General features: G+C 37.5%; 1 pseudogene; it reads left to right on the top strand.

Annotated features, from left to right (window-relative positions):
- The first annotated feature begins 584 nt into the window (after positions 1-584).
- The window catches only part of LOC105486434 (protein PIMREG pseudogene), a 73,026-nt pseudogene continuing 48,924 nt past the window's right edge, over positions 585-24,686 (top strand).

Below are 24,686 nucleotides of genomic sequence, written 5' to 3' on the forward strand. Positions count from 1 at the left end.
AAGTGACATAGGCTTATCAATATCAAAATGCCAAAAATAGCATTTTAACATGTAAAATATAAATAGAGGGAAAGTGCTACACAAAAATAAAAGAAATAGTCCAATAAGAAAATGATACTACATGAACTGTATACACTGGATGGCATAGTTTTGAACTATTAAAAGCAAAAATGTACAGAATTACAGAAAGAAATTAACAGATGATCACAGAAAGATTTTAATAAATTTTTACCAAAAAGGTGAAGGAGAGGAGAAAGGTCAGTTAAGATATAGAAGAATCAAACAATAAAATTATCAGATTTTATCTAATGTTTATGTATTCAATATGTATTATTTAGTATTTATATTATATAGTACTCTCATTTATTTATACTATTTAAATATTAAGTATATCAATATATTTACCCCCATAAAGAAAACCACATGGTTCATTTTTCTATTTTTTAGTTTTATTTGTTTATTTTTACCAGCCCAAGTTTTCATCATGTTTTAAAATAACCACATAAAAGGCCATAAACATTTCTTGAAAAATTAATGAGATGCATACCATATTCTCTAATTTTGATTCAATTAAATATTTTTAAAGTAACAAACCCTCCATAAATTTTGGAAACTGATATTTTAAAAACTTAATAAATATGCGCAAATTTTTGTATGGGTTAACGGCATAGAAACAAAACTACAAAGTAGAATGAATATCTGTCAAGTCTTATGGGGTGTAGCTAAACTATAACTAAGGATGAAATTCATAGCCTTAAGTATATTTCTTTAAAAAATGAGAAACACGACGTGTTTGGGCTCGGGTGGGCGTTGGAGGTGTCAGGGTGTAGTGGGCGGAGAAGACTCTTGGCCAGGCAGATGGCTTCCTGGTGGCAGGGCATGGGGGCCTCTGTGTGCCGGAAATCTCTACAGCACCAGGAACAGCTGGAGGACAGCAAGGAACTGCAGCCTTTGGTCAGCCATCAGGAGACCTCCGCCGGAGCCCTGAGTTCCCTAAGCAGACAGTTCCAAAGGAGGCTGCACCTGAGAGCTGTTAACCTCAGCCTCCAGGCAGGACCCTTCTGGGAACGCCAGGAAACAACAGAGCCAGGGCAGCAGGGCCTCCAGGCTGCGGCTCCCTCAGCTAAGAGTGCCTTGGGTGCCAAGTCCCAGACAATCCAGGAGTCCTGCCAAAGCGGCACCAAATGGCTGGTGGAGACCCAGGTGAAGGCCAGGAGGAGGAAGAGAGGGGCACAGAAAGGCAGTGGATCACCAACTCACAGCCTGAGCCACGAGAGCACCCAGCTGTCTGGAGCCGCCCCTGCCCGCTCAGCCGCAGACCCCTGGGAGAAGGAGCATCACCGCCTCTCTGCCCCATAGGCTCACGTGCCCACCCAGTAAGGCTGTCGAGGTGGGAGGCTGCCTTCCGGAGCCCCTACTCCTCAAGAGAGCCCCTCTGCTCTCCCAGTGAGTCTGACAGTGACCGAGGGCCTGCGGGGGCAGGAACTCAGCACCTCCAGAAGCTCTCCTAAGAACTGGACGAAGCTATTATGGCGGAAGAGAGTGGTCACATGACCGTCTCTCTCATTCATGACGGAGGAAGTGCTCTGCAGCTCTGTCTTGCAGGAAACAAGACCTGTCTGACCACCCAGGCTTCATACCAAGGATGTCTGTGCTTCCAGTGAGCTTCCTGGAGGAAACCCCCAGGAGTCATCAGTACCCCTGGGCCATGCTAACAAGGATCTGACTAACAAGGAGCCCAGTGCCCTCCTGCTCCAGCCGCATCTGGACCCATCAGTGACTGCCTGCCACAGCCTGGGAGTGTCTTGTGGAGATCTTGCAGAGGTAGGGACAATTGTTCCTTCTACTTTTCCAGGGACTCTTGGGCTTAGAAACTCACCATACACTTGACCTTGAGTCTTGTATTTGCTTCATCTGTAATGTGAAGTGCTAGCATCAGATGTTTGAGAGCTCCGAGCTGTGTACCTGGGTGCCTGGTTTTTGGGGAGTCATCCACAGAATCACTCACCCACTGTGTTTCCGATGCCAAGGCTCTTGAGGGGTCCCACTCTCATCCCTGCTTTTCCTACCAGGGACTCCAAGGAAGGCATAGGAGATATTTCCAGGCTTAAGACCATGGGCTCACGGGTACCTATTTATATACCCAAAGCAGAGTACTGTGGGTGTGCTGGGAGGGGTAGCCCTGTTCAAGAGCAATTTCTGCCCTTTGTAAATTATTTAAGAAACCACCTTTGTCATTTTATTAGAAAGAAACCAGCGTGTGACTTTCCTAGATAACATTGCATTCTCATAATACTGTTTGCATTTTTTTTTTAAAAAAGAGAGAAACACTTAAAATAAATTAGTTAAACATTCAAATCAAGAAACTGCACAAATAATAGTGAGAAAACTTGGAAAGAAATTATTTTTCAAGAGATATGAACAGAAATTAATGACTAGTAGACCAACTTAAAAACAGGTGATTAATAAAATCAATTGATTCATTAAAAGATAAATAAAAATACATTATCAAAACTAATCAAAATAATAAAGAAGCCACAAATAATTTTAGGAAAAATGAAAAGAATGAATGTTTTAAAAGTCACAAGACAGCACCTTGAACAACTTTGTGTCAATAAATTTAAAAATGTTTAAATTTCATTTTTTCTGGAAAACATAAATTATCAAAATTGTTTCAAGAAAAAATATAAGATATAATAAGCCAATAACCATTAAAAATTACATCAGTAGTCAAAAATTTCTCCCTTAAAAATGAAACCATACAAAATTAGTTTTATAAGTGATTTTTCAACCAAGTCTATGAGTAAAAAGATATTCTATATCGTATTTTTAAAACTTTCCAAAGAGTAGACAAAGAAAGAAAATTATCTGTTTACAAAATCTAAGGACAGAACCAGAAAAGTACTGAGCAATTTCACTTATGAACATAAATGCAAAATTCTCAAATAAAATATTAGAAAATAAATGTCACCAGTATATAACATAACACATCATGACCAAGTCGTGTTTTCTGAGGAATAAAGTGATATTTCAACATAAGGAAATTAACAATATATTCCACCTCATTAACACAAGAAAAGGAGAAAAAGTAAAAAATCATTTTAATAAATGCCGAAAAAGTATTTATTGCACTAGATACTCATTTATGCTAAATTGTTTTTTAGAAACCAAAATTAGAAGAGAGCTTCTTTAACTTACTTGAAAAGGTATTTACCAAAAACTCCACAAACACCATAATTAATGGTGAAATTTTGTAAGCATTTTCTTTAGTGTAAAGAACATCAGAAAAATTATCCAAAACTTAGAATTCGGCAAAAAAGAATACCAGGTGTTCTTTCAGCACATTTCTGGGTTTGCACCTTTAGTTAATTTTTCTATTGACGGTGCTGTTTTACAGCTCTGTAAATACAGAGATTAACTTGCAGATATTTGTCTAGTACAGATGAAAATAATTTCTCTTCAGTGAAAGATATAACCTACAAGTAAGGTTTATTGCTCTGTAGGATACTAACCAGTTTTGTATTTAACCCAGCAATTTTATCCTAAAGTTTCTTTATTAAATTGCCTATTAACACTTTAGCTCTGAAGGGTTTTTTTTTTTTTAGACAGGGTCTGGCTGTGTCGCCCAGGCTGGAGTGTAGTGGCACACTCATGGCTCACTGCAGCCTCAACCTGCCAGGCTCAAGTGGTCCTCCCACCTCAGCTGTCCTAGTAGCTGGGACTACAGGTGCACACTACCACACCGGGCTAATTCTTGTATTTTTTGTACAGATGAGGTTTTACCATGTTGCCCAGGTTGGTCTCAAATTTCCGGCCTCAATTCAGGATCTGCCTGCCTCGGCTTCCAAAAGTGCTGGGATTACAGACGTGAGCCACTGCGAACTCATTTTTGAACTCATTTTAACATCTTCTTGGTTCTCCCATTAATTAATCAATTGAACAAAATCCTTGACACATACCCATTTTATATTTGCGTGAGTCATGATTTTACCTTTTGACAAGTACACTTAAACAGGAACAAGTGAGAGATATCTGTTAACACTACTTCAATTCATCATATAATAAAAGACCTAAATAAAGTAAAATAAATAAGATGTGTGTGTAAGGATTAGAACAGAAGAGAAAGTTGTGACCGTCAGATGATATGGTTGTCTGTACAGAAAATCTAAGAATTTAAAGGACAACTGTTAAAGCAATTAAGATAATTCAGCTAACTTGCTGAATACAAGGCGAATATAAAATAATTAATAGTTTGCCTAAGGACTTGGAAACGAAGGTCATAAAAAGTAACTTGAAAAGATATAATTTACAAAACCAACAACAACCAAAAATGAACCTAGGAATAACTCTAATAGAAGGTGTTCACAATCTTTTTGGAAAAAAGTACAAAATTTTATTGAAAGATATGATAGAAGACCTAACTAAATTACAAGACATATTATACCCATAAATAGGAATACTTAATATCAGAAAATATTTTCTGAACTTCTGTAAATTAAATGGAATTTCATTAAAATCCGAGCAATATATTTTTATGGAAACTGATTGTTTTAAAAAATTAATATGGGAGAGTAAAGTATCATGAATAGTTAAGACCATTTTAAAGACTTGTCTTACCATATAGCAACAGGATACCATAATATTTACAGGACGATGTGATATTGGTTCATAGACAAATAGATAAGTGAAATAGAATAGGAAATCCAGAAACAGATGGAAGTGTACAAGAAATTTGGTTTATCATAGAGAAAGCTTTACAAATTAACAGAGGAAAGGGTGGGTGCAGTGGCTGCTGCACTACAGCCTGGGCAACAGAGCAAGACCCTGTCTCAAAACAAACAAACAAACAAAAAACAAATTAACAGAGAAAAGTGTTGGTGTGATTGATTTATTATATGAAAAAAATTTCCCTGACTTATGCCTTAAGCAAAAATAAATTTCATACAGATTAAAGATTTAAATGTGAAAAACAAAACTTGAAATTCTTAGATTAAAAAATGAGAATATGTTTATTATATTGAGATAGGGAAGGATGTTTTAACTAAGCGCCCCAAAAAAGAAAAGACTACTTGATAATGAACTTCTAATAGTAAAAGTTTAAGTCATCATGAATGTAACTGAAAGATAATTGTCAGGCAGGGAAAAGTAATTCACAACACAGAAAAGAGATTTATATCAAATATATGATGAATTATTACAGACAAAGTAGAAAAATGATTTAAAAAGTCAACCACATCCCCTCCACCCCAAATAGGCAATGGATATGAGCAGACAAATCACCAAAACAGAAAGCATAATGATGAGTAAACAGGATAGTACTGTCACTAGTAATCTGGGTAAAAAAAAAAAAAAATGAAAATGAAGAATCATTTCATACCTATCAGATTAGTGAGATGTAAACATTAATAATACCAAATATTAAGCAGTGATGTGGACCAATGATTACTTTTTTAGATTGCAGTGGAAGTATAAATTGGTACAACCACTTTGGAAAGCAATTTTGTAATACACAAACATTTCAAAATCTGCAGCTGTTTTTGAAACAAGAGAGTTTGGCAATATCCAGTGTATCTGATAATGTGCATATCCTATGACCATCAATTTCTTGTTTAGTCCTATTATCATGGAAAAGCTCTCATCAGAGACATAAAGATGTCCATTTGACGCATTGTTTGTAATAGTGAAAACTAGAACCAAACAAATCTCCACTAACAGGTGACCAAAAGCGTAAGATGTGGTGTCTTCCTATGATGCAAAACAACACAGCATTTAAAATGAATAAGCAAGAGCCATATGAATTTACATTGATAAATGTCAGGGATACATAGGTTGAGTGTATAAAATAGGTTTCCAAGTGTTAAGTAGAGAATGATTCCTTTTGCACATATTTTGGACACCAGACAAAACAATATTATTTTAAAAATCTAGCCAGCCTACATGGCAGATAATGATAATATTTGGTTTTGGATTCAAAGAGAGGGAACTAGGATTTGGGCGTTCAACTTGATATGTAGTGTAAACATTTATTCATTGTTGGTGTTTCATGCATGCCTCTATGTGCTTTTCTGTATTTATAGTTTAAAAAGAAAATAAATGAATTAAGGAAAATAGTGCATAATAAACAGAAGTTAAGAAATCAAATACACAGCCATAAAAAAAGAACAAAATCATGTCCTTTAAGGCAGCAACATGAACGCAGCTTGAGGCCATTATTCTAAGCAAATTTATTCAGAAACAGAAAATTAAATACTGCATGTACTCACTTATAAGTGAGAGCTAAACATTGGGTATACATGGACACAAATATGAAAACAACAGATACTTGGGACTCCAAAAGTCGGGAGGGGGTGAGGTAAGGGTTGAAAAACCTTGGATACTATGTTCCATACTTGTGTGATAGGATCATGAAAGCCCAAACCTCAAAGCATTGTGCAATATACCCATGTAACAAACCTGCACATGTACCTCCTAAATCTAAAAAAAAAAAGAAAGAAAACTGTAACAATTCTATCATATAGTAACATTACAAAAAAGAAATCAAATAACATAAGGCTCCTTGATGGCATAGTTTCTTCTCACACTTTTGGCAAATAGCTAAGGTATCTAGATTCCATTGGGCATTATATTGGGTGTATGGATTGTCTACAAGATAGATACAATTCTGGCTGAAACTCTGAAGAGAACACAGGCAAGTTAAATGATAATCACAATAGCATAAAAAGAAAAACTGTCAACATGTGGAAGTGTACAGCATTAATGCAGTTATGTAAGAGAACCACTGTATTGAGTAGAATGCCTCTGGATGTAACAGAAACTAGCTTAAACAATTATAGAAATTTATTGGTTTGAATAACTGGCACGTTTAAAGGTAGATCAGGATAAGTTTGATTCAACAGCTAAAAAACATCATCCACTAGCAAATTTCTTACCCCTTCTAAATTCTTCAATCCATGGGGGTCAGCTCAGTATGGATCTACTGTTGGCTCCCCCTTGTGGTGTTGGGTGATTACCAAATTATCACAGTTTTATGTTTTTCCTGTGCATGACCAGGGAGAGAGACAAGAGAGGCTGTTTTGGAAGAAACAAGTACAATTCTTTCTTTAGCAGCTTCCAGCAGATTTTTTTTCCCAAAGCCTTGATACTGCTGTATTCCCAACACTGGGCAAAATGAAGACTCTTGATTAAGATCTGTTCAACTGACCTGCATCTCCACCGATAATCGGCTCATAAAACACTCAGCGTAATATCAAAAAGTCCAGTGTTTGTAAGGAACAAAATACTTTTGTCTTTTTAAATATTACCAAATATTTATTAATATTTAATTCATCTGTTTTAAAAATATTCAGCATTTTTCTTCGAAAAGTATTGTCTTGAGTTGTCAGATGTCATTTTTTAATACAGTCAGCCCTTTGTATCTGTGTGTTCCATGTCCACGAATTCAACTAACCATGAATAAAAAGTATTGGAAAAAAAATACAACAAAAAGTTAAAGATTTTCAAAACCGATTTAGAATAACAACTATTTACATAATATTTATATTGTACTAGGTATTATAAGTAATCTGGAGATGATTTAATGTATACAGACGGATACGTTCAGATTATTTGCATATACTACAGGGACTTGAGCATGCATGGATTTTGGCATCTACACTGTTTCTGGAAGGAATCCTCTGTGGATCTTGAGTGACAACTGTTTGTCTCTATTCTGAAAGTTATAATCACAAATTATAGAATACGCGACTATATTACTTAGAAATGTATAATGATGTGCCGGGCATGGTGGCTCACGCCTGTAATCCCAGCACTTTGGGAAGCCAAGGCTGGCAGATCTCCTGAGGTCAGGAGTTTGAGACCAGCCTGACCAATATGGAGAAACCCCGTCTCTACTAATAATACAAACATTAGCTGGGCGTGGTGGCGTTCACGCCTGTAATCCCAGCTACTTGGGCGGCTGAGGCAGGAGAATCGATTGAACCCGGGAGGTGGAGGTTGCGATGAGCCCAGATCGCGCCATTGCACTCCAGCCTGGGCAACAAGAGCCAAACTCCGTCCTGCCCCGCTCCAAAAAAAAAAAAAAAAAAAGAAAAGAAAAAAAGAAATATGTAATGATGTGATAGAAAATAAGTGTGTAAGGATGATTATTTTTATCTTGAATATAAAATCATAGGGAACAATAAAAGCAGTAGGGGTAAATATGGATAAATAATTCATAAGTTGCTAAAATTCTACATAGCCTTGATATAAAAACCAGAAACTATAAAAAAAGATAAATTTAACTACCTCGAAATTAAAATGGAGTACATAAAACTATAAAGAACGGTGGATATAGAAACAATGAACTAGTAATTAATATTTATAATACACGTGATTTATGGGTTAATTGCTGTAAATTATAAGAAATATTACAATGTAAAATTACTTTATTGTAATAACTACAGGAAATAAAAAATGGCAAGAGTAATAAAACATAACCCACAGAAAAATGCAAATAACTAACAAATATATGAAAAGATGCTACATCTGACTACCAATGAAAGAAATATAAATTCAAGCAGTGAGATATTTTTCTTAGAAAATATTAAAACGATGAGCCTAGTGATGAAAACATTCCATTCTTGTGTAAACATTACATTCTACAATGCAAGTTAGCATAACTTTATGCAACGCAGTTTGGAAATATCTATTTAAAATAAAATTATATTCAAAATTAAAATATTGATGATTTTCAAGTCAAAAATTCTACTTCTAAGAAGTTTTCCTGAGAAAAAGTTGCACAAATGCAGAAAGATTTATCTATGTAGGTATTCATTGCAACTCTGTTTTCATAGTAAAAATTAGAAACCTCTTAAGTGTTCATCAGTTGCGAGCCAATTAAAAAACATACATCTCTATGGAAATTATGCAATTCTTAAAATAGTATGTTATATCTATACATGCTGACAAAGATAACTACTGAAGTGATAAAAATTGCCAAACTATATACAACCTGATCACATTTTTGTAAAATACATGATCTAGGTGTTTGAATGTGTACTTAAAAAATCCAGAAGAGTGTACATCATAGGAAAATTTATAATTATCTCTTGGGGGTGAGATTATGAAAAAGTAACACTTTTTATGTAAACATTCTACGTTGTTTAAATATTTTACAATGGGCATGTAACACTTTTGTTACCAGAAGTATATCTAATTTTACATATTTAAATACATAATTTTTACATTATGTTTTTATTACATTATAAATATAATTTTTATGACCTCTAAATGAAGGGATAAAAGCAATAAAAATGGAATATTGAAGTATGATGATTATTTTGAGATGGTGAATGGCAGGAGACTGTGACATTCTAGGGAGTTTATAACATCAGCACTTGGTACAGCACATTTTGCTTTGTAGGTACAAAAATGCTTACCGATGCTTCTCAAAATGTATAAAAGACCATCGCCAATCAGCTTCTGAGGTTTTCTCTGATTATTAATGGTGATCCATTTTGCTTTAATAAAGTAAAATGTTCTATCTAATGATAGTTATAGCAGACAACCAAAACTATCCGACTATGAAAAAAAAAATCTCCCTTCTCTTTGTCCTATTTTATCATTTATTTACTAAGTATTTAGGGCTAAGGATCTAAAGATAAATAATAGTGAATATGCCTTTAAGTAACTTGAATTCTGATGAGAAGCCAAACAAATAATAAAGAAACAGAAGATAGGTATTAATACATTGAAATAAAGTGATAGTTGAGTTAGAGTTGAAATAGGATTCTATGCTTAGAAATTAAGCTGGTCTCCCTGTATGTAATGGTAGATATTACATTTCACTTTTAGGTAGATTTTTACTCTGTGATAAAATACCTAATTATAATTGTCTCTTAGTTATATAAGTTAGGGTGAATATAGTTTGGGAAATTGGCATTTGGGACTTTTCATGGAGAGCCGAGAAAGATAATATTGTACAGCAACAGTCCCCAAACATTTTACAATCCCCAACCTTTTTGGTACCAAGGACTGGTTTCACCGAAGACAGTTTTTCCATGCACCAGGACAGAGAGATGGTTTTGAGATTATTCAAGTGCATTATATTTATAGTGCACTTTATTTCTATTATTATTACATTGCAATATATGATAAAGTAATTATACAACTCACCATCTTGTGGAATTGGTGGGATCCCTGAACTTGTTTTCTTGCAACTAGATGGTCCCATCTAGGGGTGGTGGGAGATAGTGACAGATCATCAGGCATTAGATTATCATAAAGAACATGTAACCTAGATCCTTTGCATGCACAGTTCATAACAGGGTCTATGCTCCTATGAGAGGCTAATGCCACCACCGATCTTACAGGTGGTGGAGCTCAGGCCCTAATGTGAGCAATGAGGAGTGTTTGCAAATACAGATGAAGTTACTCACCCACCACTCACCTCCTGCTGTGTGGCCTGGTTCTAATTAGGCTACAGAACAGTAGCAAGGGATGGGGCCAGTACCGTTTCCTGGGGGTTGGGGACCCCTGTTGTACAGAGTGCAACAATTAGGAGACCCAATTACAGGATTAGCAGAGGGAATCACCCTGAGTGGCAAATATCCAAATCACAATGAGGTGGCCTAGTACATAACATGGCCACAGAGTGTGGTTGATGCTGTAAACTTCCATGGACCCAGCTATTCTGACACAGCAGTATTTTTAAGGAAAAAATATCTGAGCTTAGATATAAGCTAAAAAGTGGTAAGCTGGGTGCCCAACATTGACCCCATGAGGCCTTGCCATCAGTGTATGTCAAATTGGCAGAACAAGTCTTCAAATGATGGCATCATGAGCTAATAAGAAGAAACAGTGTGAGTGCATGAGATGTAGATTAAATAAATCTCTAGAGTATCTGGACAATGAGGGATAAGAGAGAATAATAGACATATTCTCAAATAGGTTAGGTGGCTGATGTTGTAATCCCAGTACTTTGAGAGGCTGAGGTGTGATGATCGCTTGAAGCCAGGAGTTTGAAACCAGCCTGGGCAACATAGCAAGACCCTGTATCTACCAAAAAAGTTTTTAAAAAATTGGCTGGGTGCCCAGGCACGGTGGCTCATGCCTGTAATCCCAGCACTTTGGGTGGCCAAGGCGGGTGGATCACTTGAGGTCAGGAGTTCAAGATCAGCCTGGCCAACATGGTGAAACCTCGTCTCTACTAAAAATATAAAAATTAGCCAGGTGTGTTGGTGCTCACCTGTAATCCCAGGTAGTCAGGAGGCTGAGACACAAGAATTGCTTGAACCTAAGAAGTAGAGGTTGCAGTGAGCCAAGATTGTGCCACTACACTCCAGCCTGAGCAACAAAGCAAGACTCTCTCTCTCTCTCTCTCTCTCTCTCACACACACACACACACACACACACACACACACACACACACATACTAGCTGGACATGGTGGTGTGTACCTGTAGTCCCAGATACTCAGGAGGGTGAGGCAGGGGGATTGCTTAAGCCCAGTCATTCAAGGATGCAGTGGGCTATGACCCCACCACTTCATTCCGGCCTGGGTGACAGAGTAAGACCCTGCCTCTAAAAAAATTGAAAGAAAATAAAAATAAAAATAAAAGGCAGCAAATGGATACCTGGGGAATAAGAAGATAGCAGTGGAGTGAAATAGTTTGGGATTAGAGTTGGGAAATTTGAGACTCTAAATATTGCTTTCTTCATTATAATTATGCCAATTTTAAAAGACAAGAGAATAAAGCAGAAGAAGGAGCTTCAGAGCTTGAAGACAAGGTTTTCAAATTAACCCAATCCAACAAAGACCAAGAAAAAAGAATAAGAAAAAAATGAACAAAGCCTCCAAGAAGTTTGGGATTATGTTAAATGACCAAACCTAAGAATAATCAGAGTTTCTGAGAAGGAAGAGAAATCTACAAGTTTGGAAAACGTATTTGGGGGAATAATTGAGGAAAACTTCCCCAGCCTTGTTAGAGACTAGACATTGAAATACAAGAAGCTCAAAGAACACCTGGGAAATTCATTGCAAAAGGATCATCACCTAGGCACATTGTCATCAGGTTATCTAAAGTCAAAATGAAGAAAAGAATCTTAAGAGCTGTAAGGCAAAAGCATCAGGCAACCTATAAAGGAAAACCTATCAGATTAATAACAGATTTCTCAGCAGAAACCCACCAAGCTAGAAGAGATTGGGGCCTTATCTTCAGCCTCCTTAAACAAAACACTTACCAGCCAAGAATTTTGTATCCAGTCAAACTAAGCTTCATAAATGAAGAAAAGATACAATCTTCTTCAGACAAAAAAATACTGAGAGAATTCACCACTACCAAGCCACCACTACAAGAACTGCTAAAAGGAGCTCTAAATCTTGAAACAAGTCATGGAAACACATCAAAAGCATAAATCTCACGGGACCTATAAAACAAAAATACAATTTAAAAAAAAAGTTACACAGGCAACAAATAGCACGATGAATGGAATGGTACCTCACATCTTAATACTAATGTTGAATGTAAATGGCCTAAATGCTCCACTTAAAAGATACAGAATTGCAGAATGGGTAAGAATTTGCCAACCCAAGTATCTGCTGCCTTCAAGAGACTCACCTAATACAAAGGACTCACATAAACTTTAAATGTGGAAAAATGACATTCCATGCAAATGGACATCAAAAGTGAGCAGAAATAGCTATTCTTGTATCAGACAAAACAAACTTTAAAGCAACACCAATTAAAAAAGACAAAGAGGGACATTATACAATGATAAAAGACTTGTCCAACAGAAAAATGTTAGAATCCTAAATATATATGCACCTAACACTGGAGCTCCCAAGTTTATAAAACAATTACTACTGTACCTAAGTAATGGACCTAAGAATTACTTATAAGTAATTCACTATAATTCCTTATAAGAATTACTTATAAGTAATTCCCTATAATAATTACTTATAACAATTACTATTGGACCTAAGACAATAACAAAATCATAGTGGGGGATTATAATACTCCACAGACAGCACTAGACAGGTCATCAAGAAAGAAAGTCAACAAAGAAACAATGGATTTAAACCATGCCCTGGAATAAATGGACTTAACAGATATTTAACAGAACATTCTACCCAACAAACACAGAATATACATTCTGTTCTTGAGTGCATGGAACTTTCTCCAACATAGACCATATGATAGGCCACAACACAAGTCTCAGTAAATTTAAGAAAATTGAAATTATACCAAGTACTCTCTCAGACAACAGTGGACTAAAACTGGAAATCAACTCCAAAAAGAACCCTCAAAACCATGCAAAGACATGGAAATTAAATAACCTGCTCCTGAATGATCATTGGGTAAAAAATGAAATCAAGATGGAAGTTAAAAAATTCTTCGAAGTGGCCTGTAATCCCAGCACTTTGGGAGGCCAAGACGGGCGGATCACGAGGTCAGGAGATCGAGACCATCCTGGCTAATACGGTGAAACCCCGTCTCCACTAAAAATACAAAAAGCTAGCCAGGCGAGGTGGTGGACGCCTGTAGTCCCAGCTACTCGGGAGGCTGAGGCAGGAGAATGGCATAAACTCGGGAGGCGGAGCTTGCAGTGAGCTGAGATCCAGCCACTGCACTCCAGCCTGGCCGACAGAGCGAGACTCCGTCTCAAAAAAAAAAAAAAAATTATTCGAAGTGAACAATAATACTGACATAACCTATCAAAACTTCTGGGATACAGCAAAGATCATGCTAAGAGGAAAGTTCATAGCCTTAAATGCCTACATCAAAAAGTCTGAAAGAGTACAAATACACAATCTAAGGTCATACCTCAATGAACTAGAGAAATAAGAACAAACCCAAACCCAGGAGAAGAAAGGAAATAACAAAAATCAAGGTAGAACTAAATGAAATTGACACAAAAAAAATACAAAAGATAGATTAAACAAAAAGCTGGTTCTTTGAAAAGATAAAACAAAATATGATACATCATTAGCAAGAAAAACCAAGAAAAGAAGAGAGAAAATCTAGATAAGCTCAATTAGCAATGAAACAGGAGATATTACAACCAACACCACAGAAATACAAAAGATCATTCAAGGCTACTATGGATATCTTTACACACATAAACTAGAAAACCTAGAGGAGGTGGATAAATTGCTGGAAAGATACAACCCTCCTAGCTTAAATCAGGAAGAATCAGATACCCTGAACAGACCAATATACAAGCAGCAAGATTGAAATGGTAATAAAAAAAATTACCAACAAAAAAAATTCGGGACCAGACAGATTCACAGCTGAATTCTACCAGACATTGAAAGAAGAATTGGTACCAATCCTATTGACACTATTCCACAAGATAGAGAAAGAGGGAATCCTCCCTAAATCATTCTATGAAGGCAGTATCACCATAATACCAAAATCAGGAAAGGACATAACCAAAACAAGAAAACTACAGACCAATATCCCTGATAAACATAGATGCAAAAATCCTTAACAAAATACTAGCTAATGGAATCCAACAATGTATCAAAAAGATAATCCACCATGATCAAGTGAGTTTCATACCAGGGATGCAGGGATTGCTTAACATATGCAAGTCAATAAATGTGATACACCACATAAACAGAATTAAAAGCAAAAATCACATGATCATCTAAATAGATGCAGAAAAAGCATTTGACAAAATCCAGCATCCTTTTATGATTAAAACCCTCAACAAAATTGACATAGAAGGGACATACCTTAATGTAATAAAAGCCATCTATGACAAACCCACAGCCAGCATAATATTTAAAGGGGAAAAGTTGAAAACATTCCCTCTGAGAACAGGAACAAGACAAGGATGCCCACTTTCACCACTTCTCTTCAACATAGTACTGGAAGTCCTAACCAGAGCAATCAGACAAGAAAAAAAAAAAAGGGCATCCAAATAGGTAAAGAGGAAGTCAAATTGTTGCTGTTTGCTGAAAACTCTAAAGACTCCAAAAAGCTACTAGAACTGATAAATGAATGCAGCAAAGTTTCAGGATACAAAATTAATGTACACAAATCCATAGCTCTGCTATACGCTAGCAGTGACTAAGCTGAGAATCAAATGAAGAACTCAACTGCTTTTACAATAACTGCAAAAAAAAAAAAAAAATACTTAGGAACATACCTAACCAAGGAGGTAAAAGACCTCAACAAGGAAAATTACAAAACACTGCTGAAAGAAATCACAGATGATACAAACAAATGGAAACATATCCCATGCTCATAGAAGGGTAGAATCAATATTGTGAAAATGACCATACTACCAAAAGCAATCTACAAATTCAATGCAATTCCTATCAAAATACCACCATCATCCTTCACAGAACTAGAAAAAACAATCCTAAAATTCACACAGAACCAAAAAAGAGCCCCCATAGCCAATGCAAGACTAAGCAAAAAGAACAAATCTGGAGCCATCACATTATCTGACTTCAACCTATACTATAAGGCCATAGTCACCCAAACAGCATGGCACTGGTATAAAAATACACACATAGGTCAATGGAACAGAATAGAGAACCCATAAATAAACCCAAATACTCACAGCAACTGATCCTTGACAAAACAAACAAAAACATAAAGTGGGGAAAGGGCCCTATTCTACAAATGATGCTGGAATAATTGGCTAGCCACATGTAGGAGAATGAAACTGGATCCCCATTTCTCACCTTATACAAAAATCAACTCAAGATGGATCAAGGACTTAAATCTAAGGCCTGAAACTATAAAAATTCTAGAAGATATCCTCAGAAAAACCCTCCTAGACCCTGGCTTAGGCAAGGATTTCATGACCAAGAACTCAAAAGCAAATGCAATAAAAACAAAGATAATTATCTGGGACTTTAATTAAACTAAAGAACTTTTGCATGGCAAAAGGACCAGCCAGCAGAGTAAACAGACACCTCACAGAGTGGGAGAAAATCTTTACAACCTATCCATCTGACAAAGGACTAATATCCAGAATTGACAACAAACTCAACTAAATAAACAAGAAAAAAAAAAAACAATCCCATCAAAAAGTGGGCTAAGGACGTGAACAGACAATTCTCAAAAGAAGATATATAAATGGCCAACAAACATATGAAAAAATGCTCAACATTGCTAATGATCAGGGAAATGCAAATCAAAACCACAATGCGATACCACCTTACTCCTACAAAAGTGGCCATATTAAAAAACTCAAAAAATAATAGATGTTGGCGTGGATGCGATGAAAAGGGAATACTTCTTTTTTATTATTATTATTATACTTTAAGTTCTAGAGTACATGTGCACAACGTGCAGGTTTGTTACATATGTATACATGTGCCATGTTGGTGTGCTGCACCCATCAACTCGTCAGCACCCATCAACTCATCATTTACATCAGGTATAACTCCCAATGCCATCCCTCCTCCCTCCCCCCTCCCCACAGTAGGCCGCAGTGTGTGATGTTCCCCTTCCCATGTCCAAGTGATCTCATTGTTCAATTCCCACCTATAAGTGAGAACATGCGGTGTTTGGTTTTCTGTTCTTGTGATAGTTTGCTGAGAATGATGGCTTCCAGCTGCATCCATGTCCCTACAAAGGACACGAACTCATCTGAAAAGGGAATACTTCTACACTATGGAAAACAATGTGGAGATTCCTTAAAGACCTAAAAGTAGAACTACCATTTGACCCAGCAATCCCACTACTGGGTATCTACCCAAAGGAAAAGAAGTCATTATATGAAAAAGATACTTGCACTGCATGTTTATAACAACACAATTCGCAATTACAAAAATGTAGAACCAACCTAAATGCCCATAAATCAACAAGTGGATAAAGAAACTGTGGTGTATATATACAATGGAATATTACTCAGCCATAAAAAGGAATGAATTAATAGCATCAGCAGCAACTTGGATGGGATTGGAGACTATTATTCTAAGTGTAGTAACTCAGGAATGGAAAGCCAAACATCATATGTTCTCACTCATAAGTGGGAGCTAAGCTATGAGGATGCAAAGGCATAAGAATGGCACAATGGACTTTGGGGACTCAAGGGGAAAGGGTGGGAAGTGGGTGAGGGATAAAAGACTACAAATTGGGTTCAGTGTATGCTGCTTGGGTGATGCTCAAAATCTCACAAATCACCACTAAAAAACTTACTCATGTACCCAAATGCCACCATATTTTAAACTATGAAAAAAAAAAAGTTTAAATAAATGAATAAGTAAAAGATAAGGGAATAGAAGCTCAGGAAGTTAACAAAATCAACCAAAGGTACCCACCTTTTAAGCAGCAGGAATGGGAATGAAACCGAGAGTGCCGAGTAATACAGCTGATGTGTCTCATCATGTTTACCTGAGTACCTTCTTGGTGTATCCCTTTGAAATCTAATAGGCACCTCAAATCGGACTGGACAAAATAGGACTCTTGATTTTTCTGTCTGCTCTCCAAATTCACTTCCCCACAGGTTTTCCCAATTTCAATTATGACCTTATCCATCCAGCTGCTGAGGCTCCCAACTTAAGAGGCTCCTTAATTTATCTTTGCCATACAACTCCCTCCAGTTAATCAGTAGATCCCACAGGCTCTATCTCTAAAATATACTGCCATTAATACTGCTCATCTATCATTTTTTATTCTGATGATGGCAATAGCCTCTAAGTTGGTCATCTAGTAGAATAAGCCTTAAAATAGTTACATCATATGCTGCTAAGAACTCATGTCTTCTTAATAATTTATCCTCCACACAGAAGTCAAAGTGAGCCTCCCCTTTAGACATTTGTTGGAATTGAGTAAGGTGTCAGCCTCCATGGCCTTTGGCTGTAGCTTATGGGGGAGCACCCTGTTCTGTTCCCCAAGCAGAGGAGAGGAGAAATGTCATAACACTCTATCAACTGTGGAAATAAATGAAGGACACCCAAATGAGAAGTGAGGTTATTTACTTAGAGCTTTGCTATAGCAGATGTGTCAGCCACCATCAGTTACATTTGGCAGAGACTCAAGGCAGACAGGCAGGACAGTGGGAAGCCTTTCAGGTATGCTCTGATTGAAACTGTTGGCCCAAGGAAACTAGAGGAAGGCAAACTAGAAGTGCAGCATTTTACATGATTGGTTTGAGGAGTATACTTGGCTTTCTCTGGCTGGTCCTGAGTTGAAAAAGGGGGCAAGAAATAGAGACGTGGCTGGGCGCCATGGCTCACACCTGTAATCCCAGCACCATGGCAGGCCGAGGTGGGCAGATCACTTCAGTGCAGTTCTGGACCAATCTGGGAAACATGACAAAACCCCATCTCTACTGAAAAATTAAAAAATGAAAATTAACCAGACTTCATGGGGCTAAACATTAGTCTCCAGATACTCAGGAGTCTGGGGTGGGAGGATCACTTGAGCCTGGGAGATTGAGGCTGCAGTGAGCCAATATCATGCCACTACCCTCACAGCCTGGGCAACAGAGTGAGACCCTGTCTCAACATCAACAATAGAGAAGCTGGCAGTCACTGACCAAGTCTTGACTGTTCTGACCAATTGCTACAGAGGTTGTGGTTTGGCTTCTCTGGCTGATTGTTGCAGCTGTGGGTTAGAGTTCTTTGGACATATATGCATATATAGTCCAGCCATTATTTGTTTGCATATTCAGCCTTTATGATTCTTCCTGTGAAAAAGTCCTTTTTCATCTTTTTGAATCTTTAAGTCTCCCCTCATCAAGGTAGGCCAGAACAAATCACCTGATTAATTTTTAGGCTGCCTCTTTTGAGTCACTCTTCAGTTATGGAGAGTATGATATGTCTTCTTATAATTTGTGGATAACAAAACATTTTGTTCTCAAGTTTAGAGCCTCACTCAGAAACTGATAAAACAGTAAAAGTCCTATGACATCCTATTACATAAGTATCAGTAAAGAGGACTCATTTGAGAAGTTTGGCAGCAAAAAGTGGAAGATAAATTAAATAGTTATTAGAATGAGCAATCAGGCAAACAAGAGTCCCTCCCCTCTCTTCCTTTCTTTCTCCTTCCCCTCCCTTTCCTTCCCCTCCCTCTCCTTCCCTTCCCTCTCCTTCCCCTCCCTCTCCTTCCTTTCCCTCTCCTTCCCTTCCCTCTCCTTCCCTTCCCTCTGCTTCCCTTCCCTCTCCTTCCCCTCCCTCTTCTTCCCCTCCCTTTTCTTCCCCTCCCTTCGCCTTCCTTCCCCTTCTTTTCTTCTTTTTTTTTCCCTTAAGGCATACGCCTTCACAATAAAATCCACACTCCTTAGCATGGCTAGATCCCTCAGGACTAAGTCCAACTTGGTCCTGCTCATCTCATTTGCTATGACTCCCAGACACAATTATGTATTTCCACTACTAGTAGCTGCTGTGAAAAGCAGTGTAATATAGATCACAGAGAGACCAACATGTACTCAGATTAAAAGACTGCCTCAAAAATCTAGGATTGGTGGCCGGGCATGATGGCTCATACCTATAATCCTAGCACTTTGGGAAGCCAAGGTGGGCAGTTCACTTGGGGTCAGGAGTTCAAAAGCAGCCTGGCCAACATGGTGAAACGCCATCTCTACTAAAAATACACAAATTAGCCAGGTGTGGTGGTGGGTGCCTGTAATCCCAGCTACTTAGGAGGCTGAGGCAGGAGAACTGCTTGAACCCGGGAGGTGGAGGCTGCAGTGAGCTGAGATCATGCCACTGCACTCCAGCTGGGGCGACAGAGCAAGACTCTGTCTCAAAAAAATCAATCAATCAATCAATCTAAGGTGGGTTGTTAAGAATATGAGCTAGCTTTATGCACAACAGCAGCAATTGCAACAATTTCCATTTTTTTCTATACAATAAAATAACAAAATTGTCCATTTCTTGCTCAGCCTAACCTCTTACAAGAATGAAGTGAGAGAAAAAAATAACATCTTTAGTAAATTGTTGTAAATACAATACAGAAACAGAGCACTTCACTTGGAATTTCAAATAATAATTTCAGGAATTGTCAGTGTTAGTGTTCTGAGTTCTGACTTTGAAATGAAAGGGGAGGCTGAATAAGAGGACCTATGATGGCTGAGGAAAAAAGACAAGGCTATAATGAGACAATCTGGTAGGGCAAGGATGTATGCATGTATCACATAGGCCAAGTGTGGACCACTTTGGCTGTCTTGCAAGGAATTGCTCAAGAAGACTTTCTGGAAATGTGAGATGACACAGACGGTCTCCTAAGAACTCACAAAACTATCCAATGAGAAAAAGTATCAGGTTTTTTTTTTTTTTTTTGGGGGGGGGGAGCGGTGCCAAATGGCAAAACTATATAAGCTAAACAGCAATATTTCTACTTTCTATTTCTGTTCACTTCTACCATACCATCACTGCAAAAGCCACAAGTAGCATAGTGACTAGGAGAGAAAGGAACTAAATTTTCTTTTCCCCTCAAATTCCGATGTTTTATTTCTTTGTGTCAACCTTTATTTTTTGCCAACACTTCTGAAATAATTGCTAAGAAAATTACTCTGCCTCTCCTCTGCCATAGATGATGACATGCTTGGTTAAATTGTGAGTAAAGAAGCCATCTATAAAATATTAAAGGATTAATATTATAGATAAATTAGACAAGTACTGCACCCTCCCATTGAATTGTAGTTCTAATGAAGCACTTCTCTTAAACTGTTATTCCACCTTGAGAAAACCACGAATTAACTTGAAAGTTTGAAGAAAGCCCTCTGATTGCTCACTGGACCATGGCTATCCCAGCAATTGGCCTCTACTGATATTAGAAAGGAAAAAAAAACAAAACAAACAAACAAACACAAAGGAACACTTTTCCAGAGTTCCATATGGAACCTTGGATCAGGTAGCCCACCAGTCTTCTCATCTCTCTTACCTTCCACCATTTCCTGAACAGCAGAGCTCTCTGCTGCACTTCCTTCTGAATTCATTACCCATTCTTGTCTTTGCGAATCACTCTTCCCATACTGTCCTTGGAACTTCTATCTCCATGTAAACACATCCTCTTACAACTTCAGATGTTCTAAAAAACAATCTATCGGCTTGCCTTAACTGATCCTGGACATTTCTCATAGGTGCCATCTTCCTTCTGGTTTTTTCATATTGAAAACTCTTCATTCCCTCACTTGCCACATGTCCCAGAGCTTGCTGGAATATTAGAACTTTTCCTTCCTCTCTTGCAATTTTTCACCATTATAGCTATTCTGTGCACTGACCAATACAGTAGCCACTTGATACATGTGACTATTAAGCACTAGGAGTGTGACTAATCCAAATTGAGATCTGTTCCATGTGTAAAACACACCCCAAAGTTTGAAGACCTAGTATGAGAAACAGAATGTAAAATATTTAACAAATAATTTTACATTGATTATATGTTGATAACGATTTGAATACACTGAGTTAAATCAAATAGAAAATCAATTTCTTGTTTATTTTTACTTTTTGAAAATGTAGGAAATAGAAAAGTTTAAATTATATATGTAGCTCACATTATATTTCTATTATAAAGTGATAGAGATTACATAATTTTACAAAATGAATAAAAACTTATGTGATTAGTTTTTTCATGTACTCTGTGCCTATTGTGTACAGGCATTAATGTTGAGGCAACGAATAACATGCTTGTGGTTTATGGAGCTTACATTATAGTGAGGAAAGAGATCATATATAAACTACCAGTACATACAAAGTAAGTAGGATGTTGATACATGCTACAGAAAAAGTAAAGTAGGGTAAAGAGAATAGGAAATGTTGGAGATGAGGACATGGGCTTCTGTAATTAGGGATGGCCTCACTGGAAAGTTAGTAATTGAACAGAGAACTTCAAGAATTCAAAGAATAAGCCATGGGGGTGCTGGGGAAGAAATGTTCAGGTCAGAGCAAGTGCAAAGGACTTGAGAAGGACATAGGTGTGATGAGTGTAGCAATGGCAATGGGACAAACATCACTGCAATGGAGTAAGTGAGACAGGAATTATGAAGTAAGAGAGGTGGTATGTGAGACAGTGGGGACATGGAGGATCGTATTATATTAGGGCCTGGAGGGTATTGAAAAGCCTCTAGCTTTTATTTTGGATGAGGTGAGAAGCCAGTGGAGGATGTTGAGCAGAGGTGTGACATGCTCTCACTTAGATTTTAAAAGAATGGCTCTTGCTGTCATGTTGATAAGAGAGTAGTAGTAGGTAAGGACTGATGAGAAAGCAACTATTGCAATAACACAGCAAGAACTGGATGGTGGTTGGCTAGGATAGGTAGTAATGGGGTTGAATTCAGGATATATGTTGAAGATACAGGAACTTGGATTTGCTGGATATGGGAAGTGGGAAGAAAAAGGAGCCAAGGATGACTCCAAAGTGGTAGCTTGGGAGACTGGCAGGATGAAGGGGCCATTTATTGAGGAGCATGTTGTGGGAAGTAGAGGAGGGAATCTGTATTTGGCCATCAATTTGAGGGGTAGAAACAAAGTGCTAAGTTCAAAAAAAGGAGAGGGAAAACCTATCTCAGGGTGTCAAGAAGTTTTCTTAGAGTTCATGACACTTTGAGCTATGCCTTAAAATATAGGTGAGGTTTTTCAAGGCAAGAAAGTAAGAAAGTGAAAGCAGTGTCCTGCCTCTTGAGCTAAGAAGAACACAGGCAAAGGAAATGGGAAAGCCCAGACTGTGTTTGGAATGGTGATTCTTATGATCTGGTTGCAGCACACGATACATGTAGGAAACTGCAGAGAAATCAGTTTGGAAAAGCAGACTGGAACAAGATGGTGATAGCCTTATGTACTCAGTTAAAGGGTTTGGACTTGATTTGTTAGACAAGTAGTATACCCTGAAGAATTTTTGGCAAAGGAGGAAAATGATAATATTGGTTTCTACTTCAAGAAGATAATAGTAAAATGTGGGTGGATATTTGAGGGGCGGTGCAGAGGGGGACGGATAGTTTGAAAGCAGGACGGCAATTAGGCAATTGTGCTGGACATTTTCTATTTGTTTCTCTAGATTTGCTTTCTATCCTTCTCTACCCTGCCTTGTGCTTCTAATGGCTAACTTTTATGGACTATTTAAACAGGCTAATTTTACCCGGTAATTTATTATTGATGTTGACCATAGGAAACACAGCAGGAGAAATGAGAGCAGGTAGAGAACCAGGCCAGAGTGGTTATTATCCTGAGTCCTTCCCTGCCAGGAGTGTTACCTTGAAGGCCATAAGGAACTCCTATCAGGAACCTGGGGTCTGCTCTCTCTCGTCTCTTTTGGCCCAGGGGCAAACAGGCTTCCTTGCTGTAACTAAAAGAGGATGCTTCAAGGTCCCTTGTTAATTTGACTTAACCCTGCTCACACCCCTGCAGAGTCCCTTCATTAAACTGTCCTCAGTGACCCTGTTTGAGCCTGCCATCCATTTGCCATTATAACTCCATAGTTTACTTTTATTTCAAGTAAAAGAAATCAGAGAAGTCAGCAGTGGGACTAGCCAGTATGATAGATTCATGGCCATCTGGTGTCTAGAATTCTTTCGTCACACTAGTGCTGGCTTCCAAGATGGCTATTGGCACACTGACCATTACTACCAATCTATATACAGCAGGAAGGAGGATGGAGGAGGGCAAAATGGGCTCAATTCCCAGCAGATTTCAAGAAGTCTTCCAGAAAGTCTTCTGTAACACTTTTGTTTCCATCTTCACTGGAGTTCATGAGAGTTAAGTTCATTGGCAAAAACTTCATCACATGGATATGCCTAGCTACAAGTGAGGCTAGGGAATGATTTTACTAGCTGGGTACCTTGCCACTCAAGATAAATTTGGGGTTCTATTATTAAGGAAGAACTGTAAAATAATAGGTAGTTACAAGCCTCTGCAACAGGAAGCTGGTTAAAATATCCAGAAAAAATAGTACAGGTAACAAGTGCCTGAGAATGGGGGAAGGAGGAAAAGTGGATGATAGATATTGTGAGATATGGACAAGACTAGATCTTAATGATGAAATGGGCCTTCTTAGCATTTGACAATATTTCACTTAAGCCTCTTCTAATCTATTAAAATATTTATTTTACTGAATATACAAGTGCCTAAAAGCTACCTGTTGAGGAAAAAGAAGTGTATTTAAGCAAGTCTGAAGAGAAGTGGCCAGGAAACACAAAGATACTAGAAATTTTAATTTTAACAACTTTGGTAATGTTGAGTAAGTCTGGAGCCAAAGCAAAGGACAAAACTTGAGAGTTTTTCATTGACCTAAATAAGCTCACCAAAATGGAATGGTCACCATTCTTACAGGTATTGAATTGATTTTATGGATCCCTTTCAGCAAAACTCACCAGCTCCAAAAAAGGCAAAGTTCAGTGATACTGATAAGAATTAACAATTCCTGATGTGTCGAAGGTCTGAACCTATGAGAAACAAGTTTCGTTGGTGAGTTGAGTATTAGGAAAAATAAAACCTTAATTTAGTCTCTTAAATTTTAATTGGTACATAGCATTTTTCAAGGTTTTCATGTTTGTTGATTATACAAAATATGGACATACTATGTCTTCTCCCTGTAAGAATTATTCCCGATACAAAACTGTATCTCTGAAAGCTAAGTTTGACATACAATATGTACAATATGCTTGTACATATTTGAAACATATTTTCTTTTCAAAGTCTTTTCAAAGTGGTTGAGTTAGTAATTAACAGAACACTGCTCTAGAGGTCATTATATAGGAAAAAAGAATCCGAACCTTTAAATACATTGTGATCTATATTTG

The sequence above is a fragment of the Macaca nemestrina genome, chromosome 3, assembly GCF_043159975.1.
Source record: "Macaca nemestrina isolate mMacNem1 chromosome 3, mMacNem.hap1, whole genome shotgun sequence".
In the NCBI taxonomy this organism is placed as follows: domain Eukaryota; kingdom Metazoa; phylum Chordata; class Mammalia; order Primates; family Cercopithecidae; genus Macaca; species Macaca nemestrina.